The following is a 26454-nucleotide window of genomic DNA, read 5'->3' as shown; positions in this document are numbered from 1 at the left end:
CCTGACTGGTTTTTCTTTAACTAAGCATTTGAACCTCATTTACTTAAGATACACCCAAGCAGGCAAATATATACCAAAGAGAAATGTGCAATATAATAAATGACATCTGTTTAATAACACTTTTTACCACTCTACAAAGAATGGTGCAACTGCATTTTATTTTATTTAATAAAAATTTGCTATATTCAGTGGAGTACAGTGAAGTGGAGACACCAAGCTCTTCTTTAAATGTAAGAAAATACAGTGTCTATTACCTTTACCTTTTATGAGTTGCCTGCTCTCCCGTATTTGGCAAGACAAATAGAATTACATACTGTGAGTGACTCAGAACAGAACTTCACTATCAATCATCCCCTTGGCTCTGCACAAATTCTGTAGGGCATTCAGGACATTCTGCTGCCTATGAATATTTTAGACAAGAAGAATCCCCGAAAGCTTCCTGATGGATTAATACAAGAACGGAGGACGTTTACATGTTTTATAGCTATTTGCCAAAGTACTACAGCCATTACTACACTCCAATGAAAAGATGCCTCTTTAAACAGAAAGAAGCAACCCCGTGGAAGAGTTCTGGCTCCCTTTATCACAAACTGATTTCTAAGTAATGATATATAATATATAAATATTTCATGCAGTCCTCTGCAGAAAATGAAAGGCTGTACTGGTGCCAATGCCTTTACACCCAGCAATAATTGTGGGGGGGAAAAAAAGTAGAAAGAAAATGTATGCCAGCTATTTAAGAAAAGAAGTTTGCTCACATACCTCTTGAGCTATGCCAATGAAATAAAAAGCAATTTATTGGCTTCCCTATCATTTTATTGTGAGTCACACCTATGAATAAACAGCAGAATACCATTCTCAACAGCAATTCACAACTTACCAAATAAAGTTTATACTTTATTTTAAAGGTAACAAAACTTAGAAACCACAGGAAAACAGACAAAGAAAAAATTTACTTGTCGGGCCACTACTATTGATATTTTAAAGTATTTCCTTCCAGTTTTTTTTTATATGTAGTAGTCCATATCTTATGTTTCCACTAATATTTAAACATTTTCCCAAGTTATTATAAAGTCTTCATAAACATTTTAATGCTACATAACATTCCATTAAGAATATGTAACAAAGTTGATTTAACATTTGTCCATGTCAGATACGTAAAAGGAGCCCAATTTTTACTCTTATAAATATCATTATTTCATATCACCGTTCATATATATTTCACTTATTGTTTTACTTTTTTTATTTCTAAATTAAGCAATATATCTTCCATCTAGAAATGGTGGGATAACACACCCAAGTTCCCAACGACAAAACAGGTTTTGTTGTTGTTGTTATTGTTGTTTTAGTGTATCTTCTCTTACTAAGGACAGAATAGAGAAAGTTCACATATATCTAGAGAATAAATTAGTGACTACCAATTATAACATGCTTTACAATTTATTAACATTCTCACAACTACACTGGGATGCGTAATTATCTCACGTTTTCAAATTAATAAATTGTAGAAAACTAATGCAGACATTAATTATGTGCTCAGAATTCACCAGAAGGAGAACACTAAATAACTCTAGAAAAAATAATTTAGACTTCTTGCCAATAATGGAAATAAAATTATTTAAGACAAGAGACAAGTCTTGAGCTTGCAAAAAAAAAAGTAATTCACGACAAATACAAACAGCAAAGAAAAAGGTATCAGAACAAGTTTTAAGTTTTAGCACGAAGAACTGAATCAGTCAGGGTTCAACCAGAAACCAGAAACACCATGAGTTTCAGGCTAAGAGATTTATTATAGGAGTTAGATCTCACAAAATTAGAGGAAAAGCTGGGCAAAGGAGGCTCAAGAAGCTCAGGAGGTCCAAGAAGTTGGAGGATCAGAGTGAGTGTGACCAGCCAGGCAATCTGAAAAGCCAAGCACATCCAACCACTGAAATGGGACTTGAAAGGACTTCAAAGGAAGCTCTACGGGAAGTGTGCTTCTGTGCAGCTACCACTCCTCTGAGTCCACTACAGAGAGTTGGGAGTGGGCCTGGAACCACTGTGGGTCAACCATCAGAAAGAAAAGCTGGATGCAGACCAACAGCCAGCTGGAACCTGCCAGCACCCACGGGCACCTCTGCATCTGTCAGTCACTGCATCTAACCATGTCGGCCTTCTAGTAAAATGGTTACTGCTTCACTTCTGCCTTCCAAATCTTGCATAAAGTCCTCTTTTGGCCAATGCTAACTTAAAACAACACAGGGAGGAGCATTCTAACACATATGGTTCTAGTATAAGTGACGCACTACAAACTACCACAAGGTTTGGAGTAAATGGACAGGTAATTAGCATTATAACACAGCATGCCTCTTCTAACAACAGTTCTTGCTATCATAGAAAGAAAAAACTCAAGACGTTAGTATCAAGAAAAACTGCAACACTGATGGGAGAAAAAAACAAAAGCCTTCTTTTTACACCAAAACATGAAACGTATAATAGGAATAAGCAAGTAAAACTGTCTGATTTGCATGTCTGAGGGAGAAATGATCTAGTGAGATTACTTTCGCAAGTTAATAAGAAATTGCTTCCTCATTAATCATCACCACCATTAAACAAGGTTCAACTAGAATCTTTGTTGCTCATCTATTATAGCTTATGAATACAATGCGGGTTTTTCAATTTTTTTTTCAAATTTTTGAAGGGAAAAATAAAACTTAGAAAGCCCAAAACATAAAAAGGAAGGAGGCAAGAGAAGTGCTAAATGATCGCACTCCATCAATCTGAATGAGACTGATGGAATGTGAAATAAGTTCTAGGGCAAAAATACGTCATAGAACAACAGGAAATGTCAGATATTATTTATTTGTTTAGCATTATAAGGCACAGGTAGGAAAGGAGAAATGGAAAAAAATGTTTTCCTTAAATAAAATGTCTAAAACATTTTGGGTACTGAAATGTGCCCTATGTCCCTCAAATAAGAAATGTAAGGCCACTGCTGTTTTGAAAAAAATACATATTTTTCTAAAGAACAAAGTATAATAGTAAGTATGGAATATCACAGTGAGGCTAGCTTACAACAAACAAATTAAAATGATGTATAATAATCTAGTAATAGAAAGACTGTCTAAATGATCAAAATGAAGAAGAAAATTTTTACCTGAATTACTCTAATTCATTGTTTAAAATTTTTCAATTCAAAATAAATTACTTTTTCAGATCTGCTACATAAGGTGCTAAGCATACAAAGATGAATAAGATATATGTAAGGGGAAATCTGCTATTTGTGTTAGCCATGCAAAATCTAAACCTCTTTCTACTTTATGTGCAGTGCCTCCACTTTATTATCTCGGTGGAAGAGCAAAAGCTTCTTCCCTTAAAGGGGCTGAGTATGTTAGACACTCACATTCCTAGTCATTCTTGCAAACGGAGAATAACCTCGTGACCTAGGCTCTGGCAATCAAGTACAACCATATCTGACTCTGACACATCCACACTGTCTGCAGATGGAGGCTGCAAGGTCAGGGCACAGAAATGGCATGTGGTAGAAGCTGTGGTAAAGTTGAGGTGTTGGCACCAAAGGGGCAGCAGTACAGGTGTAGATTGATGTTCTGCCATGGTTTCCTCATTGCACCAGTTCTGATATGGGATTTGGAGCTTTGTTCCTAGAAACATTTTTCCATACATAGTGTTCTAGCCTTACATTAAACCTGGCAGGCACCCAATATCTTTTCAATAAGCTCCTGCTTAATTGGAGTATCTGCTACCTGAAAATAAGAACTTTGAGTGATATATATGTTTGCTAGCCTCAAAGAGTTCACAGTCTGAAAAGAGAAACCAAATGATAATACCATATAAAAGGCATTAGCATGCTATATCTAATTAACGACCAACATCTCCATTGTGAGGTCTCAAAGGCACTTCAAACTTAGAATGTCCAAAACTTGAACTCAGACTGGGCCCTCTGTCACCTTCCTCTGAGTCAATAATTGGTACCATTCTTCTGGTTGTTCATAAAAAAAAAAACAGTAAAACTTTTTGAAACTGCCCTCTCCCTCATTCTCAATATCTAATACATCATTAAGTCCTATCGATCTTGCTTCCTAAATATCTCTCTAATCATTCACTTCTCTGCAGTATTATCACCACCCCCAAAGGCTAAGCTTCCATGATCACTCACAGGACTGCCTTCATCACGTTAGCCTTCTAAGTGACTGATGACCCACACTTTGGCTTCCTTCCAAAGTATTTTTCACAAAGTGATCTTTTTAAAATACATATCAAATCATATGATTCAATTACTCAAACTTCTCAATCGTTTCTCAAGGCTCTGCATACTCCAGCCCCTGCATGTCTTCCTACTCTCATTTCTGTCCACTTTCTGCCCCTAGTATTTCCATTCCCAAACACACTAGCCCTCTTTCCTGTTCTCACTGCTCCCGATGCTTCTCCTTGTTTTGTATCATAACATCCTACTTGCCTTTCAAATTTTAGTTCAAATACCACAACCTCAAGGAAGACTTTGATGAACGTTGGACTATAGCCGCTCTTCTTGTTACAAGCAATCAAAGCTCCCTGTATTTTTACTTACAGAATTTATCACAGTTTGCAATTTAGAACATAGTGCCTATACTTAACAATGCTGTATTGTACATTAAAAAATTTGTTAAGAGATCTCAAGTTAACTGGTCTTACCACAGAAAAAGATGGGGGGCAGGAATAAATTTTTGGACGTGGTGGATGTTTATTAGCTTAATTGTGGTAATGGCTCATGGGTGTATGCAGATGTTCAAACCCATCAAATCCTATACATTAAATATGTGCAGTTTTTTGTATATCAATTATACTTCAACAACACTGTTAAATTTTGTTTTAAATCCAGAACTGCCATTGATGTGCTGATAAATGTTTAAAAGAATAGCTGTGGTGGGAGGGAATGTATGTGTCTTACAATTTTAAATAATTTTAATTAAATTATTTTTAATTATTTTTATTTAAATGATTTTAATAATTTTTCCAATTTAAAAATAATAAAATATACAATACCCTTTATCATAAATTCTATATAGTCCATTGATTTTCACAGAATGCTTTTGTTGATTTTTGCTGAACTCTTATATCCATAGCCAACCTGTAATTGTGATTGACAAGTTAGTGTAGTTCCAACATGAATGCTTGTTGACATTTCCCTTTACCTTAACAAGTAAGATAAAATAATGAACTATGTCAGAACTTGACTCATTCATCAGTGATGTAAAGGACTTCTTTAATAGTAGTTTTAAATACTGGAAGAGTATTTCTTCTTTTTTGTGTTATTCACCATTTAATGGCTACAAATACACAGCACACTTTTAAGTTTAATTATATCAACAAAACAATAAATCAAGCCCTGCTTTGTAGAATTTGCCAATTTCTACAGGAAAATACTCCCACGATGGCCAACTGCAAACTACCAACAAGATATCACTAACACAGAGTGGGAACTGATACATACATAGTATCACACTGCTATATCATATATCAACCATAAAAATACAATAGACATAGATAACCCTAACAGCATAGATAATAGAAAAATGTAGTAAAATAACTAGGAAGTGATACATTTTGAATATCTATTAACTTTGTTTTTCATATAATGTATTTAATTGTAAGTTTGTATAACTTAATTTTTTTAACTTTATATACCTTAATGTGAAAAGAGGTAAGCTATTTTTTTTTCTCTGTATTTCACTGTTGTCACTTTGGAAATATTTATGGTAATTTTTAAAAATATTACACATAATTTGTAATAATGACTGTGTGTAACGGCTGACTTACAATATTCCTTGACATTTTAATAACTGGTTCTTGCAAGCCAGTGAAAGCTGATTCCAGCATGTTGTGGCACCACCTTCATGGAGCTGCTTGTGACACTCTTGGTTGGAATGAAAATGCCGTATTTTTCTATTTCTCTTATATAACACTAAACTAGTATCAATAATGGTATTTTACTGAGTGTGTTCATAATTCATTAAACTTTTAAAATGAGTAAAACAATTTTAACTCACTTCAAATATTTAATATATGTCTTTTACAAAATATCACTAAAAATATTTGTTAAATATTAATATAAACTTCAATATACATTCTCATTCTAATAAAAATTATGAGTAAATAAACTAATAGAAGTAAAATATTAGTCAAAAATAACACATACTACATTATAGTGAATAAATTTTAATTATATACAACTGGGGAAAATAATGTTATTTAGTTTAAAACACGAAGTGTTATTTAGTTTAAAAAACAAACTGCGTCAACAGAGGCATTGTTAGCCATAGATATATTTTTGTAGAATTTTCCAGCTGCTGTAAAAGTTCTCTCTGACTCAGCCCTGGCCAGAAAAATGTTAACAAGATGGTTATAAACTACTTTCAAATATTTTCCTCTGATTCCTTTGTCTTCAAAGAATTTCACCTTTTTACAACTTGATAAAAATATTGATAACTTTGGAGAGTTCTATTCGAACAGCTCTTAGCTTTTTGGCAGGGACTGCACTGTGTTTCATAGTGCAGTTTTTGATTCAAAGAAAGCATTTCACATTCTGTGTCATCATCTTTAGTTTCAAAATATAAATATATAGATAGATATTCCAGGACTGAAACACTGATAGAAATTTCAGTGCCCTCATGTTCATATCCTACTTGTTTGGAAAACTTTAAACTGAGTAAGAATTAGTCTTGCAAAGAAAGTTTTGCTTTGTGAAACTATTTGCACCTCCTCCTGAGGACTGTGAATGTCTAAAAAGAAAAAGTTTTCCAAAAGAATGTACTTTTGTTCAATTTACATTTTTGCTACTGTGTATATCACTCTTGTTTAAAAAAAAAAAAAAAAGGAAGGGGTTGTTCAACAAATTTTTCTTCTCCACCATGAATTGAGTATCTTGTGTCATTGATTGTGATGTCAAAATATAAGTGTTATATGTTAGTTATGCCTCAATAAAGATGGAAATAAAATGGGAAGCACATTAGAAAAATACAAATGAGTCAGATTTTATATTATTTTTAAATACCAAAATAATAGGTTCATGAGACACCTCATCCCTCTGGCAGCTACTAGTTGTGTTGCCTTTTTGGATATAGTCTACTTCAACCTAAGCACTACTCAGAGCTGCCATCCCCCATGTAGTAGGTGTAGTCAGAACTTCAACACAAACTTCCCAATTGTAGCTACCCTGAGAGAAGCTCTGGTAATGCCACCTCTGGACAACTTCTACTATCTGAACAGCACTCTAACTTCGGCTCTATCTCCAGCCAAACAAGAAAGGATAGCCTTAGCTTGTCTGATGACTTAAATTGTGTCCTGTCTAGCCAATGTTCAACATTTGGTGTTTGTTTGATTGTTTTATTGATGGCCAATGAGACAGGGAAGGAGACATGCAGGAGCTGAGTTGTAAAGAGAGGCTAAGGGAGGTTTTGGTAATGGTGTTAGGATAAGAAAGAGGAGGCAAGAAAGGTAAGGTAAAGGAATGGGTAAAACTGCCAGTAAGTATGAACAAAGCTGCTGATCAATACTTGAGATTACAGTATCCCACCAATAAGATATGCCAGTCTCTCAGTACTTAATATTAGCTTAACATACAGAGCATTAAAATTTTTTAAAATTACGATGTAACAAACACCATGACTGGCTCAGTGACTGTGATAATACTGATACTAGCAAAGGACAATGTCACCAAACTGAAAAAAATAAAATCTTGTTCTGGTGTTAGGGAACCGTACGTAAAAAGAGCTAGAAAATGTGAGTAGGCACAGAGAGGAAAAAAGTATAATTACCTTTCAGAATGAGCTCAAAAGCACAAAAGAAAAATAACACTAAAAAAAGTCAACTAACAATTTCAACAATAGAAAGATAAATTTGCTCTTTGATATAAGTATATTTTAAGTGACTTTGATATAAGTATGTTGCAGATATTCAAGGAGGGTCATCAGGACAGTGACATAGGTCATTCCAGACTTTATTCCTCCTCATAAGAAGATCAACTAATAACTATACATCCGGAACCTGGGGGTGAGGCTGAAGCACCCCCCTGGACAACAGAGGTGGAGAAGGACTGCATTAGAAGGGTGGACATCTCATCTCATGCTCTCCTGCCCTCAGAGTAGCGTTTACATCATCAGCTCCCCTGGTTCCCAGGTCTTCAGACTCAGACTGAATTACACCAACAGCTTTCCTGGGTCACCAGCTTGCCGACTGCAGATCGTGGGACTTTTCAACCTACATTATCATATGAGCCAATTCCTCATAATAAATTATATATATGATATACTGGTTCTGTTTCTCTGGAGAAACTTGACTAACAGAGTTACGTACAGGGGAAGGGAGGGAACAAGCAAAAGGGAACAAGGATAAAGCTAGAATTTTCAGAATATATCTTGCTTTGTGTATTTGATGTTGGGAACATATAAATATTTCACATAATTGTAAAATTTAAAAATTTTAAAGCAATCTCTAAAAAAGCAAAAGCAAAAATATTGATAAATTAAATGGTGTAACAAGTTAGTAGCATAACTGCACACATCATTATTTCAAGTGTTTTTAAAATACAGTAATTTGATCCTACATGCTTAGTGGAATACACACTAAGCTGCAAATATACAAAAAGAGCTGCAAAAAAAATTCGTAAACTGTTTTCAGTAATCATACCATTGGAGGTAGTGTTAGTATTGCTATACTAAGTGTACTGTTAAAAAAAAAAAGCAAATGAATAATTATACTGGTATTGGTGGGAACCAGAATTTTTGGCAGAATGCAAAGAGAAGCAAATGTAAGACTAAAAAGGTTAAGTAAAATCTCTATGTTCTTGAATTGGAATTGAAATTATCAATATGAAATCATGATATACTTTATTTTTAACACACACACATTTCTTAGCTCTGTTCACTAAAAAGGCAATAGCATGTTTAATACACAGTTTGTGCTTTCTAAATATTATTTTTCCACTAAAAGAACTAGTACTCCTTGGACAAATAGAGGATTCTAAGATAGGGCAGGAAATGTAAAAGATGATTCTATAGAACATTTTGTCAAGCCAGGAACCAAAAAATCTATCAAAGACTACTGAGGACAGATAGAAAGGATTCAAGAGATAATAAAATTTTTTCTAGTCAAAATATGGACAATTTGAAAATCAACAAGAATAATAACTGCAATTGATTGAAAAATCAAAAATGCCAAAATTCATGATACACAATGACACTTTTAAAAAAGTATTGCACACCTTAGCAAAATACTAGGGAACCAAGTCATTATTTTGAAAACTTATATATCCTGACTTTCTTGCATGAATTCAGAATATTTGAGGGTAATTAAATAGTTGATTAGGGAAAGTTTCTTTATAGAAGTATTTCAGGTAATAAATTTTAAAAGGAGAATAAAACATCATCATTTTGCAACTCCTAATAAAATAATATATCCAGGCGTTGATCATCAATTGATTGCTAACATCAACAGAAGAGAAACAACCAGACATCCTGTGCTCTCTATGAATATCCTTATGAAACTTTCTTGCAAGAAAAAAAAAAAAAAAAGAAAATCAGACTGAATCTGGTCAAGCCTTTAAATCTAACTCCTTATTTATAAAAAGTGAGGGAGAAAGAAACCTGTTAAAGAAAACCATGAGATGCAATTGGCAAAATCCATACTGTAAGAAAATTTGCAGAATAATTGCAATGGAAAAATAAAAAAGAGAAAGGAGGGGGAAACACAAATTAAAATAGATTTCAGATGAGTCTTTTCAAATGCTTGCCATTGTGAACCCTATTTAGATCCCTATTTGAACAACAAAAAAATTATGAGACCATCGGGAATATTTGAACACTGACTGGATATTACATGACATTAAGTAAATTTTTAGGAGTGATCATGACATTGTGATTACATTTTTAAGAATATCATTTAGAAACAAATACTGAAATGGTTACTTAAGAAATGATACAAAGTAGGGAATGTTAATAGGTGAAAAAGGTTGACCATTTTTTTATAATTGTAATCATTGTTAAAGCCATACCAGCCACAAGATAATTCACTATACTGGTGTCAAAAACATATGCATGTTTGAAATTTTTCATAACAAAAAGCTTTTTAAGTATTGTGTAAATAATGATATTTTTAAATTTTTTAAATCTAGAGTTCCTCAATAAAATATTAGCAAATTTAATATAACTGTATAACTAAAAATGATAGAACTCTAGGCATTCTAAGCAACAGATATGGAAAGACTGAAAATGCTATCTATAGCTTCCATAAACAGCCCAGGGATTAAAAACAAAGAGCTGAAAGGAATAAATTAAACTTTATCATTCTTACAAAAAGTAGGAAAATTAGAAAAAAAAAATTAAGCGATGTAAACAGAAAATACAAAATAAAATGGTAGAAACTAGTTCATGTATTCAATAAAAAGTATAAATTGACAATATAACAAGAGAAATTGAGGGGTCAAGTACAATAGTGGGAGAGGTCCAAAGGCCAAAAGCCTACAGTGCAGCCCTCAGCTCCCCAAAATACTATACACACACACACACACACACACACACACACACACACACACACACTTATAGAGCAAGCTGTTCACTTATTCATTCAAACATCTAATGAGAAGCCACTAACTCTTTAGTACTGTCTAAGGACTAGTGGCATAAGAGTAAACAAGATAGACCTGATGCCTTCCCTCATGGAGCTTACAGTCTAGTGGGAAAATGCTGTTCCATTCAGAATAAGTTTGTACATATAGTCTGTTTTTCTTTTAAGAATGAGAGGTATTAAAAAATGCAAACCCTAGGGAATGTCAATACCTGTCAGGAAATATTATTCACCATCACATCATACTCATGCACAAAGCTACAGAGCACCCCTGACCCTTGTTACTGAAGTCCAAGACAGATCCACAGACACACAGATAGAATGAGAGTGCCCACTCAAGGCTAAAGAGGGCCCAGTTTAGAATATTTTGGGGTGATACCAGGAAGATACTGACAGTACAGAATCAGTAAAGTCTCATTAGGAAAACAGAAATTGTGCTAAATAGTTCAGAGAGTATGTTCTACAAGGAACCCTTATAAAAAATGATCGAAGGACTGAAGGATCAAAAATGTTTAAGTGAGGAAAACCAGAGAATAAGAACTACAGAAGCTGCTACCACCCCTTGGGCTGGAATAACAAAAGGGAGGAGAGGAGATTACCAGAACCCAGAGCACAATGACTGCTAAAACTGCTAGGGACTGCTGTTGCCAGTGAAATCTCTGACACCCTAGCCTGAACCATCAAAAGCCACTGGGAATGGCAGTCACCCCTGACCTTAGTTCTGATACCACTAAAACCACAGGAGTCACTTTGACAACTGGTGAAACCACCTAAGGATACTGGACTGTATACAGAATAGCTGTATTCTCCTGTTGGAAATGCCATCAGAAGCAGAGGCTACTCCTATCTTCCCATCTGCAGTCTCTCACAGGTGCTTCCTATTAGTCAAATCTAACTGGAAGCTACTGGGCAAAGACTCTGGAAATTGAAGTTTGCAAGGGTTGAGCTTCTTGGTATACAGCGTAAGGCATGGAAGGGTAGGGCGAACCTAAGAGCAACCAAAAGACAGCCTTTGGGTGTTCATCATCCATTCCCTCCCTTCTATTCATAGTTAACTTCTTTATAACAACTTGTTATTTGGAGGAACGTAAATCAGGAATTCAAAAACCGAGCAGAAGCCACCAGACTCAATCAATGCTGAGCTGACTTCAACAATTTGAGTCTTTCTAGCAAAGCATAGCATGAACCTGAAATAGCAGCTCTAGGTCAATTCCAATAAACTCTATCCCAGAATTCGTAGAAGAAAACATGTCACCGACTTAGTTGATAATTAAGATTCTATACTGTATAGTTTAGCCTTTACCATAATGATATGATAGTTTTCTTCTCACTGGACAAAAAAAATGGCATACTAACAAATTATTTATTTCACTGAGCACTAATTTACCAATAACTGTACCTGAAATAATTTAAACACTAATAGAAATTACACCGATACATAGCTATTTGTTTCCAGCAATTAAACAGCAATTATTAATATACTCACTAATGGTTCAAAAGTTTTACAATAAGAAATGAATCATTATATTCCTAAAGGTTTATTTTTAATTGGCCCAGCTATTTATTGTTAAGCGTATTATAATTTAATTAATCTAGATTTTATGGTAGTCTCTAACTTTTATATATTCCATATTTAAAACAAAGCCTGGTCTATTAAGATTAACACTGATATCACAATAACTCATAAAATTACCATTATATTCTAGAAAAATACAATCAAACAATAATAATAGAAATCTTTTATTCTTTAATGTATGCTAGTAACAAAAATTTCAGTTGATTGAAAAAATCATTATGTTTGATATATCAGGACACCTTCTAACATATAAAATGTCATCTAGCAGGTGTAAATGTAAAATGATGCCCTATTTTCTAAAATTCCCATTCATCCATTGTATAATATATCATGCTTCATGCTGTTTTACATTATGTAAAATAAACAATGAATACAGATTCTGAATTTTAATGCCTGAGGTGTGAAATTAGTCTTCTGCCAAGGATGTTTCTGACTGTTAGAGATTTAAAACATTCAGAAGTGTGTCCGTCTGAGACAACATTTCTTCAGTTCACTTACAAGAAATGAAAAGTAATCTAGATATTTAAAAGAAGAGAAAAAGACTGTGTGATACAATGCACCGTGTTGTGATTTTGCACAGTCTTTGGTATTGATTGGATTTTATGCATACTACTTACACGGGCAATAAATTGTTCACATACTCAGTTTTCCTAATTTTTCCTCTGAGGCTCCTTTACATTGCAGTTATCACAAATCCTCCATTATAACAAGATCATCTTGTTTACAAAGTATAATCTCGAAAAACATTTGCATCTCTAATGTAATTAAGTACTTGTTCACATGATAATGTGTCCCACCTAATCTTCTATTTGCAAATTTCCATATCTGCACAATGAATAGAAATATTTTTGTGTTTAATAAAAATCTTTGGGGACTTCTGCGCTAGGATGGTGTAATAAAACCGGTGCACAGAATTTCCTTTCCCAACATTCAATTCAGTGAAATAAAAATAGCAAAACCCAGGAAAAATCCAGCAGCAGCAACTAGGCAATACAATGCCATGAAGCTCAAAAAGTGGCATCCAAAAGCGGGACAAAAGATGAGAATCTGGAGCAGAGTGGCAGGTATTTTATAGTGAGGCATCTACTCATCCCTCACAAGCCAAATAGTGAGTTATTTCTGAATACCTCCAAGTCTGGAAAAAAAGAACTGAGTGATATTCTGATGGGGAGAAGTGGACAGAGCTACAGGCAAGAAACAGGTAAAGCTTGGGAAATGAACAATGAAGTTAAAAAGCTGAGTACCTCTACTAGAAGCAAAGGCTCCAGGCTACACGTGTAACGTGGAAGAGGGCAGATCCAGTTCCCTGTTCCCTCAGTAAGAATGGGACATGTGTTTCAATTAGTTTCAGGGAACCCTAGTGTGGGAGGTTTAACAAAACCTCAGAAGTGAGAATAGAGTCCAAATACTCTAACAGAGCCTGCACAGAATTCGGCTCAACTCTCTTTCCAACTCCCCTCCCCACAGTTCTTCACTATGAAAGACATAAGAAATACACAGCCATCAATTTCCAAGATATACAAACAGCTCATACAATTCAACAACAAAAAACAAACAACCCAACTGAAAAAAAGGGGAGAAGACCTAAATAGACATTTCTCTGAAGAAGATATACAGATGGCCAATAGGCACATGAAAAGATGCTCAACATTGCTAACTATTGGAGAAATGCAAATCAAAACTACAATGAGGTACCACCTCACAATGGTCAGAATGGCCATCATTAAAAAGTCTACAGAGGAGCTTCAAGATGGCAGAAGAGTAAGATGTGGAGATCACCTTCCTCCCCACAAATACATCAGAAATACATCTACATGTGGAAAAACGCCTACAGAACAGCTACTGAACGCTGGCAGAAGACCTCAGACCTCCCAAAAGGCAAGAAACTCCCCACATACCTGGGTAGGGCAAAAGAAAAAAGAAAAAACAGAGACAAAAGAATAGGGATGGGACCTGCGCCAGTGGGAGGGAGCTGTGAAGGAGGAAAGGTTTCCACACACTAGGAAGCCCCTTCGCGGGCAGAGACTGCAGGTGCTGAAGGAAGGAAGCTTCGGAGCCACGGAGGAGAGCGCAGCAAAAGGGGTGCGGAGGGCAAAGTGGAGAGATTCCCGCACAGAGGATGGTGCCGACCAGCACTCACCATCCCGAGAGGCTTGTCTGCTCACCCGCCGGGGCGGGCGGGGTTGGGAGCTGAGGCTCGGGCTTCGGAGGTCGGATCGCAGGGAGAGGACTGGGGTTGGCGGCGTGAACACAGCGTGAATGGGGCTAGTGCACCACAGCTAGCCGGGAGGGAGTCCGGGGAAAAGTCTGGAGCTGCCTAAGAGGCAAGAGACCATTGTTCCGTGGTGCACGAGGAGAGGGGATTAAGAGCGCCACCTAAATGAGCTCCAGGGACGGGCACGAGCAGCGGCTATCAGTGAGGACCCCAGAGACAGGCATGAGGCTAAGGCTGCTGCTGCCGCCACCAAGAAGCCTGTGTGCAAGCACAGGTCACTATCCACACCTCCCCTCCCGGGAGCCTGTGCAGCCCGCCACTGCCAGGGTCCCGTGATCCAGGGACAACTTCCCCAGGAGAACACACAGCGCGCCTAAGGCTGGTGCAATGGAACGCTGGCCTCTGCCCCAGCAGGCTTGCCCCGCATTCCGTGCCACTCCCTCCACCCAGCCACCCCACCTGAGTGAGCCAGAGCCCCCAAATCAGCTGCTCCTTTAACCCCGTCCTGTCTGAGCGGGAACAGATGCTCTCAGGCGACTTACACACACAGGCGGGGCCAAATCCAAAGCTGTGCGAACAAAGAAGAGAAAGGGAAATCTCTCCCAGCAGCCTCAGGAGCAGCGTATTAAATCTCCACAGTCAACCTGATGTACCCTGCATCTGTGGAATACCTGAAAAGACAAAGAATCATGACAAATTGAGGCGGTGGACTTTGGGAGCAACGATATATATATATTTTTTTCCTTTTCCCTCTTTTTGTGAGTGTGTATGTGTATGCTTCTGTGTGTGATTTTGTCTATATAGCTTTGCTTTTACCATTTGTCCTAGGGTTCTGTCTGTCCGTTTTGTTTTTTTTAAATATAGTTTTTAGCACTTGTTATCATTGGTGGATTGGTTTTTTGGTTTGGATGCTCTGTTCTTTCTTTCTTTCTTTCTTTTTATTACTTTTAAATTTTTTTATTTTTAATAATTATTTTTTATTTTAATAACTTTATTTTAGTTTAGTTTATTTTTTTCTTTCCTTCTTTCTTTTTTTTGGAAGATAAAATAGTAGAAATAACTACCACAGAGCAGAATACAGAAAAAAGAATGAAAAGAATTGAGGACAGTCTCAGAGACTTCTGGGGCAACATTAAATGCACCAACATTCAAATTATAGGGGTCCCAGAAGAAAAAGAGAAAAAGAAAGGGACTGAGAAAATATTTGAAGAGATTATAGTTGAAAACTTCCCTAATATGGGAAAGGAAAGAGTCAATCAAGTCCAGGAAGCACAGAGAGTCCCATACAGGATAAATCCAAGGAGAAACATGCCAAGACACATATTAATCAAACTATCAAAAATTAAATACAAAGAAAAAATATTAAAAGCAGCAAGGGAAAAGCAACAAATAACATACAAACGAATCCCCATAAGGTTAACAGCTGATCTTTCAGCAGAAACTCTGCAAGCCAGAAAGGAGTGGCAAGACATATTTAAAGTGATGAAAGGGAAAAACCTACAACCAAGATTACTCCACCCAGCAAGGATCTCATTCAGATTTGACAGAGAAATTAAAACCTTTACACAGAAGCAAAACCTAAGAGAATTCAGCATCACCAAACCAGCTTTACAACAAATGCTAAAGGAACTTTTATAGGCAGGAAACACAAGAGAAGGAAAAGACCTACAATAACAAACCCAAAACAATTAAGAAAATGGTCATAGGAACATACATATCAATCATTACCTTAAATGTAAATGGATTAAATGCTCCAACCAAAAGACATAGATTGGCTTAATAGTTACAAAAACAAGACCCATATATATGCTGTCTACAAGAGACCCACTTCAGACCTAGGGACACATACAGACTGAAAGTGAGGGGATGGAAAAAGATATTCCATGCAAATGGGAATCAAAAGAAAGCTGGAGTAGCAATTCTCATATCAGACAAAATAGACTTTAAAACAAAGACTATTACAAGAGACAAAGAAAGACACTACATAATGATCAAGGGATCAATCCAAGAAGAAGATATAACAATTATAAATGTTTATGCACCCAACACAGGAGCACCTCAATACATAAGGCAAATACTAACAGCCATAAAAGGGGAAATTGACAGTAACACAATCATAGTAGGGGACTTTTTAACACCCCACTTTCATTAATGGACAGATCATCCAAAATGAAAATAAATAAGATAACACAAACTAAATGACACATTGAACAAGATGAACTTAATTGATATTTACAGGACATTTCATCCAAAAACAACAGAATACACTTTCTTCTCAAGTGCTCATGGAACACTCTCCAAGATATATCATATCTTGGGTCACAAATCAATCCTTGGCAAATTTAAGAAAATTGAAAACGTATCAAGTATCTTTTCTGACCACAACGCTATAAGACTAGATATCAATTACAGGAAAAACTCTGTAAAAAATACAAACACATGGAGGCTAGACAATACACTACTTAATAACCAAGAGATCACTGAAGAAATCAAAGAGGAAATCAAAAAATACCTAGAAACAAATGACAATGAAAACACGACAACCTGAAACCTATGGGATGCAGCAAAAGCAGTTCTAAGAGGGAAGTTTATAGCAAAACAATCCTACTTTAAGAAACAAGAAAAATCTCAAATAAACAACCTAACCCTACACCTAAAGCAATTAGAGAAAGAAGAACAAAAAAACCCCAAAGTTAACAGAAGGAAAGAAATCATAAAGATCAAATCAAAAATAAATGAAAAAGGAATGAAGGAAACAATAGCAAAGATCATTAAAACTAAAAGCTGGTTCTTTGAGAAGATAAACAAAATTGATAAACCATTAGCCAGACTCATCAAGAAAAAAAGGGAGAAGACTCAAGTCAATACAATTAGAAATGAAAAGGGAGAAGTAACAACTGACACTGCAGAAATACAAAGGATCATGAGAGATTACTACAAGCAACGCTACGCCAATAAAATGGACAACCTGGAAGAAATGGACAGATTCTTAGAAATGCACAACCTTCCGAGACTGAACCAGGAAGAAATAGAAAATATAAACAGACCAATCACAAGCACTGAAATTGAAACTGTGATTAAAAATCTTCCAACAAACAAAAACCCAGGACCAGATGGCTTCATAGGCGAAATCTACCAACATTTAGAGAAGAGCTAACACCTATCCTTCTCAAAATCTTCCAAAATAGAGCAGAGGGAGGAACACTCCCAAACTCCTTCTACGAGGCCACCATCACCCTGATACCAAAACCAGACAAAGATGTCACAAACAAAGAAAACTACAGGCCAATATCACTGATGAACATAGATGCAAAAATCCTCAGCAAAATACTAGCAAACAGAATCCAACAGCACATTAAAAGGATCATACACCATGATCAAGTGCGGTTTATCCCAGGAATGCAAGGATTCTTCAATATACGCAAATCAATCAATGTGATACACCATACTAATAAATTGAAGAATAAAAACCATACGATAATCTCAATAGATTCAGAAAAAGCTTTCGAAAAAATTCAACACCAATTTATGATAAAAACCCTCCAGAAATTAAGCATAGCGGGAACTTACCTGAACATACTAAAGGCCATATATGACAAACTCATGCCAGCATCATCCTCAATGGTGAAAAACTGAAACCATTTCCACTAAGATCAGGAACAAAACAAGGTTGCCCACTCTCACCACTATTATTCACCATTGTTTTGGAACTTTTAGCCACAGCAATCAGAGAAGAAAAGAAACAAAAGGAATTCAAATCGGAAAAGAAGAAGTAAACCTGTCACTGTTTGCAAATGACATGATACTATATGTAGAGGATCCTAAAGATGCTACCAGAAAACTACTAGAGCTAATCAATGAATTCGGTAAAGTAGCAGGATACAAAATTAATGCACAGAAATCTCTTGCATTCCTATACACTAATGATGAAAAATCTGAAAGTGAAATTAAGAAAACACTCCCATTTACCACTGCAACAAAAAGAATAAAATACCTAGGAATAAACCTACCTAAGGAGACAAAAGACCTGTATGCAGAAAATTATAAGACACTGATGAAAGAAATTAAAGATGATACAAATAGATGGATTGATATACCATGTTCTTGGATTGGAAGAATCAACATTGTGAAAATGACTATAGTACCCAAAGCAATCTACAGATTCAATGCAATCCCTATCAAACTACCACTGGCATTTTTCACAGAACTAGAACAAAAAATTACACAATTTGTATGGAAACACAAAAGACCCCAAATAGCCAAAGCAATCTTGAAAAAGAAAAACGAAGCTGGAGGAATCAGGCTCCCTGACTTCACAGTATACTACAAAGCTACAGTAATCAAGACAGTATGGTACTGGCACAAAAATAGAAATATAGATCAATGGAACAGGATAGAAAGCCCAGAGCTAAACTCACACACATATAGTCACCTTTTTTTTGATAAAGAAGGCAAGAATATACAATGGAGAAAAGACAGCTTCTTCAGTAAGTGGAGCTGGGAAAACTGGACAGCTACCTTTAAAAGAATGAAAGTAGAACACTCCCTAACACCATACACAAAAATAAACTCAAAATGGATTAAAGACCTAAATGGAAGGCCAGACACTATCAAACTCTTAGAGGAAAACATAGGCAGAACACTCTATGACATAAATCACAGCAAGATCCTTTTTGACCCACCTCCTAGAGAAATGGAAATAAAAACAGAAATAAGCAAATGGGACCTAATGAAACTTAAAAGCTTTTGCACAGCATAGGAAACCGTAAACAAGACGAAAAGACAACCCTCAGAATGGGAGAAAATATTTGCAAATGAAGCAACCGGCAAAGGATTAATCTCCAAAATATACAAGCAGCTCATGAAGCTCAATATCAAAAACACAAACAACCCAATCCAAAAATGGGCAGAAGACCTAAATAGACATTTCTCCAAAGAAGATATACAGATTGCCAACAAACACATGAAAGAATGCTCAACATCACTAATCATTAGAGAAATGCAAATCAAAACTACAATGAGGTATCACCTCACACCAGTCAGAATGGCCATCATCAAAAAATCTACAAACAATAAGTGCTGGAGAGGGTGTGGAGAGAAGGGAACCCTCTTGCACTGTTGGTGGGAATGTAAATTGATACAGCCACTATGGAGAACAGGATGGAGGTTCCATAAAAAACTAAAAATAGAACTACCATATGACCCAGCAATCCCACTACTGGGCATATACCCTGAGAAAACCATAATTCAAAAAGAGTCATGTACCAAAATGTTCATTGCAGCTCTATTTACAGTAGCCAGGACATGGAAGCTATCTAAGTGTCCATCGACAGATGAATGGATAAAGATGTGGCACATATATACAATGGAATATTTCTCAGCCATAAAAAGAAACGAAATTGAGTTATTTGTAGTGAGGTGGATGGACCTAGAGTCTGTCATACAGAGTGAAGTCAGAAAGAGAAAAACAAATACACTATGCTAACACATATATATGGAATCTAAAAGAAAAAAAGAAAAAAGAAAAAATGGTCATGAAGAACCTAGGGGCAGGACGGGAATAAAGAGGCAGACCTACTAGAGAATGGACTTGAGGACACGGGGAGGGAGAAGGGTAAGCTGGGACAAAGTGAGAGAGTGGCATGGACATATATACACTACCAAATGTAAAACCCATGGCTAGTGGGAAGCAGCCGCATAGCACAGGGAGATCAGCTCGGTGCTTTGTGACCACCTAGAGGGGTGGGATAGGGAGGGTGGGAGGGAAGGAAACACAAGAGGGAAGAGATATGGGGATATATGTATATGTATAGCTGATTCACTTTGTTATAAAGCAGAAACTAACACACCATTGTAAAGCAATTATACTCCAATAAAACGTTAAAAAAAAAATGTCTACAGGGATTTCCCTCGTGGTTCAGTGTTTAAGAATCCGCATGCCAATGCAGGGGACATGGGTTTGATCCCCAGTGCAGGAAGATTCCACATGCCACAGAGCAACTAAGTCCATACACCACAACCACTCAGCCTGTGCCCTAGAGCCTGTGTGCCGCAACTACTGAGCCTACGTGCTGCAACTACTGAAGCCCATGTGCGTAGAGCCCGTGCTCTGCAACAAGAGGAGCCACCACAATGAGAAGCCCACGCACCACAATGAAGAGTATTCCCCACTCGCTGCAACTAAAGAAGCCTGAGAGCAGCAACGAAGACCCAACGCAGCCAAAAAAAAAAGTCTACAAATAACAAATGCTGGAAAGGGTGTGGGGAAAAGGGAACCCTCCTACACTGTTTGTGGGAATGTACAGCTACTGCAGAAAACAGTATGGAGGTTCCTCAGAAAACTAAAAATAGAATTACCATGTGATTCAGCAATCCCACTCCTGGGCATATATTCCGGACAAAACTCTAATTCAAAAAGATACATCCACCCCTATGTTCATAGCAGCACTTTTTGCAATAGCCAAATCATGGAAACAACCTAAATGTGCATTGACAGATGAATGGATAAAGAAGATGTGGTACATATATACAATGGGATACTACTCAGCGAAAAAAAGAACGAAATAGGGCTTCCCTGGTGGCGCAGTGGTTGAGAATCTGCCTGCTAATGCAGGGGACACGCGTTCAAGCCCTGGTCTGGGAGGATCCCACATGCCACGGATCAACTAAGCCCGTGTGCCACAATTACTGAGCCTGCGCGTCTGGAGCCTGTGCTCCGCAGCAAGAGAGGCCACGATAGTGAGAGGCCCACGCACCGCGATGAAGAGTGGCCCCCGCTTGCCGCAACTAGAGAAAGCCCTCACACAGAAACGAAGACCCAACACAGCCAAAAATAAATTAATTAATTAATTAAAAAAAAAAAAAAAGAACGAAATAATGCCATTTGCAGCAACATGGATGCAAGTAGAGATGATCATACTAAGTGAAGTAAGTCAGAAAAAGAAAGGGAAATACCATATATCACTTATATGTGGAATCTAAAATATGGCACAAATGAAACTATCTCTAAAACAGAAACAGACTCACAGACATAGGGCGAGGAAGGGTGGGGGAGGGATGGACTGGGAGTTTGGGGTTAGTAGATTCAAACTATTACGTATAGAATGGATAAACAACAAGGTCCTACTGTATAGCACAGAGAACTATATGCAATATCCTGGGATAACCCATAATGGAAAAGAATATTAAAAAGCATGTATATATGTATATAACTGAGTCACTTCGCTGCACAGCAGAAATTAACACAACACTGTAAATCAAATATACTTCAATAAAAAAATAAATTAAAAAAAAGAAATACACAGCCATCAATTGTAATTTGTTGAATAAAATCACTGCCTCTCATAGAATCAAAATTGAGTCACCTCTGGTTTTATTTATCTGAGTCTTCTTTCTTTGCTTCTTCATAAACCTGGCTAAAGGGTTTTCAGATTTTGTTTATCTTTTCAAAAAACCAACTCTTGGTTTTGTTGATTTTTTTTTAATGCTTTTCTACTCTCTATTGTTTATTTCTGCTCTTCTGCTAACTTTGGGCTTAGTTTGTTCTTCTTTTTCTAGTTCCTTTAGGTGTAAAGTTAAATTGTTTGTTTGAGATCTTTCGTTTTTAATGTAGGCATTTATTGCTATGTACTTCTCTCAGTAATGTTTTTCCTGCATCCCATAAGTTTTGGTACGTTACGTTTTGATTTTCATTTGTCTCGAGATTTTTTTTATTTCCCTTCTGACTTCTTCTTTGACCCACTGGTTGTTCAAAAGTGTGCTGTTTAATTTCCACATGTTTGTGAATTTTCCAGTTTTCCTTCTGCTATTGATTTCTAAAATGGCCAACAGGTATGTGAACGCTGCTCAAGGTTACTATCATCAGGGGAATGCAAATCAAAACCACAATATGTTTTACATATGTCAGGGTGGCTATTATTAGAAAAAGAGAGAGAGAGAGAGAGAGAGACAAGTGTCAGCAAGGATGCAGAAAAAGTTTTGGAACTGTTGGTGGGAATGCAAAATGGTTCAGCAGCCACTGTAGAAAGCAGTACGGAGATTCAATTCAAAAAACTTAAAATAGAACTACCATATGATCCAGTGTTACCACTTCTGGGTATTTATCCAACAGAATTGAAGTCAGGATCTCAAAGAGATATATGTACTCCCATGTTCACTGCACTATTCATAATAGCTAAGATGTCGAAACAAACTCAATGTTCATCAACAGATAAATGGATAAAGAAAAAGTGCGATCTATATACAATGGAATATTACCCAGCCTTTTTAAAAAAAGGGAATTTTGCAATATGTGACAACACGGATGAACTTTGAGGACATTATGCTAAGTGAAATAAGCCAGTCAGAGAAGGACAAATACTGCATAATTCCACTTATATGAGGTATCTAAAATAGTCAAATTCACAGAATCAAAGAGTAGAATGGTGGTTGCCAGGGACTGGGAGAAGGAAGAAATGAGGAGTTACTAACCAATGAGCATAAAGTTTCAGTTAAACAAGGTGAATAAGCTCTAGAGATCTGCAGTACAACATTGTACCTATACAGTTAAAAATACTGCATTGTAAATTTTAAATTTTGTTAAGAAGGTAGATCTCATATTAAGTGTTCTTACCATAATAAAATAATGTTTAAAAAAAAAAGAGAAAGTTACCACACAAGTAGCAACCTGAAGAAAAGAAAACACACCATGCACATGTATGCACACACACATGTGCATACATTCACATACTATACAGGAAGGGAAGAAAGAATGTGGAGAGGGAGGGATAGAAGAAGAAAGGGGTGAAAGGCAAGAAAATACTACATGAAAAAACTGTCAAATAACACAGCCTAGTAAGAATAGATAACCTACAGAAGAAAATTCCCAACAATTTATAGATCAACTTAATAACATCAGTTCGAGAAAACAAAAGTTCCAAAATTGAATAAGACAAGACCAGAAGGTAAGAGAAAAAGCGGTTGTGGAGGTGGACAAGTCTGAAATGTGCAGGGCAGACTGGCAGACTTGAAATTCCAGCATGAGTTGAGGACTCAGTCTTCAGTCTCAGTCTGCAGGCAGCCTGGATCTAAAACACCCTTCTTCTTCTTGTGACCTTGCTCTTTTAAAGACTTCAACTGATTGGATGAGTCCCACCCACGTTATTGAGGGTAATCTACCTTACTCAAAGTCTACTGATTTAAATGTTAATTACATCTTAAAAACACCTTCACAGCAACACCTAGATTTGTGTTTGACCAAACAACTGGGTACCATAGCCTAGCTAAGTTGAAACATAAAATCAGTTGAGAGAGAAAAATATTGAGAGGGAGGGAGAATGGGAGAGAAAGAGACAGAGGTTACAAGTTTAAGGAAATAAATTGAGGATCAAAGCAACATAATAAAGATTATAGCTAAATTTAAAAGGCAAAAGATTCATACGATCTGAAGAGAAACTAGAGTATATAAAATTAGAAACCATAAGTAACAGAATATATATAGCTAACAAATTACCAACCTAGAGGAAAAAACCAGAGAAAATCATGATGACGACAGATTTTTAAATGCAAATATATCGAAAAAATAAAAGCAAAGCAAATATATGAAGGAGAAAGAAGGATGATCCAAAATAAAGTTAATTGATGTCCTTTAAGTAGAAAACTTAATAAATAAATTTCCATGGGAAAAAAAGGAATGAATCTTCAGATCCAAAAAGCATATCAGATTTCAGAAAAATCCTAGTTAACTTACTGAACTTCAATCAGGATGGCCTTAGATTTCTACATATAACATTTTATGCCATAAGCAGAAGAACAATGTCTACAGAATTCTATGACAGCCTGAAGCCATGATATTAGTCAAGAATAAAACCAACAGGCAGTCAGTCATTCTAAAACATTAAAGAGTTTGGGGACCACAAAACTCATGGGCCTTTCTTCAAAAACTGCTTTTTAAAATATATCAAAATTTAAAATTACTTTTATAGAATGAATGAAAATAACAAACTAGGGAATGGTGAAACAATGTAAAAATAACAATGATGAGTTGTGTCTCCATTTAAGTAGAGTACAAAGAAAAGATTATGTTTACAGAATAGATTATGTTTACAGAATAGAATGTAAATGCCAAAAACCTTGGCAGTATGAAAATAATAATGTTACTAACAAATACCAGGAAATTAAAGAAAAGAAGTAAAAGGAAACATGAGAGCACTAATTCCCCATCATCAAAAAGTCAATCAACACCCTCTTAAATTGAAGATGTAGTTTTAAAAAAGCTCCAAACTCTTAATGATTTCCATAATCCTTCTATTTAATCTTTTGATAGGGATCTTTTAAGAAATAATGATTCAAAACATTTGATCTTTAGCAACTTCTTTCACTTCACCTTATTTTCATTTGCTAGCTCTAAATTCAAATAAGACTTAATACATTTTATTCTTAAAATATCACACACAACATGATCCTATTTTATGAAAAATATTTTTCAAAGCTTTCTTTCTAGCCTCTGTTTGCATACATATATGGTAAGATAACGGGATAATGCTCACTTAATACGATGATTGCTTGGGGTAGTGAGATTGGAGATCACTTCTATCACTTTTCTGCAATTTTTTGAATTGCTTAAACCCTTCATTACAAAAATAATAAAGTAATTTTTCTATGAAAAGAAGTTTTGATGTCAAATGACAAGAATGAGTTCTACAGACATAGTAATGTCTTCTACATACATTTGAAAGTTACAATACATTGCCATAAGTATTAACTTTTCAAAGGCATGTGTACCTCATTCCAGAATTAGATCATAATTTTCTTGGGGAGGAAAACGAAGGTTTATAGCTGTTAATATGCCTAGCAAATCACTAAGCACTTTAAAATTACACGTTTATAATTATATATTTATACACACACACACAAAATTAAGCTTTGGGTTTTTTGCATTTTGAACCATAGGGAATCATTCTGTTAGCAATCAAAAATTAATCTAGTTTCCTGTGGGGAATACTGGGGAAGGCTAAGGAGTTCAGGGGGGCCAATCACTAGAGCCATAACTTGTTACAGGTTCCTGCAGTTGAACTGCCTGTTTTGCAATTTGATCAGCTTTGCTGTTCCCTTGGCTCACAAAAGATCCATCCCTCTGATGGCCCCTACAGGGGATTACTGCTACCTGGGTCAGAAGCTGCACTGCTTCTAAAAGAGCCAGAATCAAATCTTTGTGTTTTATGGGGGAATTTTTAGCAGTTAACATTCCTCTTTCTTTTCAAATGGCAGCATGAGCATGTAGCACGTGGAACCCGTAGAGTCAGTAAAAATATTTAATTGCCTGTCCTTCCCTAATTGCAAAGCTCTCAGTAATGCAATTAGTTCAGCCTTCTGGGCTGACGTCTGGGGTGGCAGGGCCTTGGCTTTTATGACTTCATCTAGACTAACTATGGCATACCCCATCTTTCAGGTTCCCATTTGTACAGAACTGCTCCCATCAGTAAACCAGTTGACCCCAGAGCTGTCAGGAGGTTCATCTAGAAGATCAGACCTGCTGGAGTAAGTTTGTTCTATGGTCTCTATACACTGATGCAATGTCTCCACTCTCGACTGCCGGAAGCAGAGTTGCTGGGTTCAGGGTTTGGCACACCTTTAAGGTAATGTCGGAGGTGTCCATTAGGAGGGCCTGATATCTTGTTAACTTTCTTCCAGTCAACCAATGATGTCCTTTGACTTCCAGCACAGATTGTACCTGATGAGGGGTTAACACATCTGAGTGTTGTCCCCAGGTGAGCTTGGAAGCCTCATTAACCAACAGGGCTGTGGCTGCTACTGCCCACAGGCAGCTTGGCCATCCCAGGGCCACTGAGTCCAGTTGTTTTGAAAAGTAAGCCACTGGTCTCTGATCTGGTCCCAGCTTTTGGGTCAGGACTCCTAGTGCCATCCCTGACCTCTCATGAATGAATAGGATAAAGGACTTGTCCAAATTTGAGCTGGTGCTCTACGGGAAGACTGGCAGTTAGATTTCACCCAAATGCCACCAATCAGGATTAGGATATAAATATCTTCTGGTGTTTGTTCATACTTTCACAGGATAGGTTGAAGC

The 26454-nt window shown here is 36.4% G+C and overlaps 1 protein-coding gene across 2 annotated transcripts in view; it reads right to left on the bottom strand.

Annotated features, from left to right (window-relative positions):
* LOC309631767 (uncharacterized protein) overlaps nt 1-26454 on the bottom strand; it is a 334396-nt gene that overhangs the window by 285067 nt on the left and 22875 nt on the right. The gene's annotated exons all lie outside the window — the stretch shown is intronic.

This window comes from Balaenoptera borealis (genome assembly GCF_965194805.1).
Source record: "Balaenoptera borealis genome assembly, chromosome: 7".
NCBI lineage: Eukaryota > Metazoa > Chordata > Mammalia > Artiodactyla > Balaenopteridae > Balaenoptera > Balaenoptera borealis.
The sequence above is the reverse complement of the archived record's forward strand: the minus strand, read 5'-3'. Positions and strand labels throughout refer to the sequence as shown.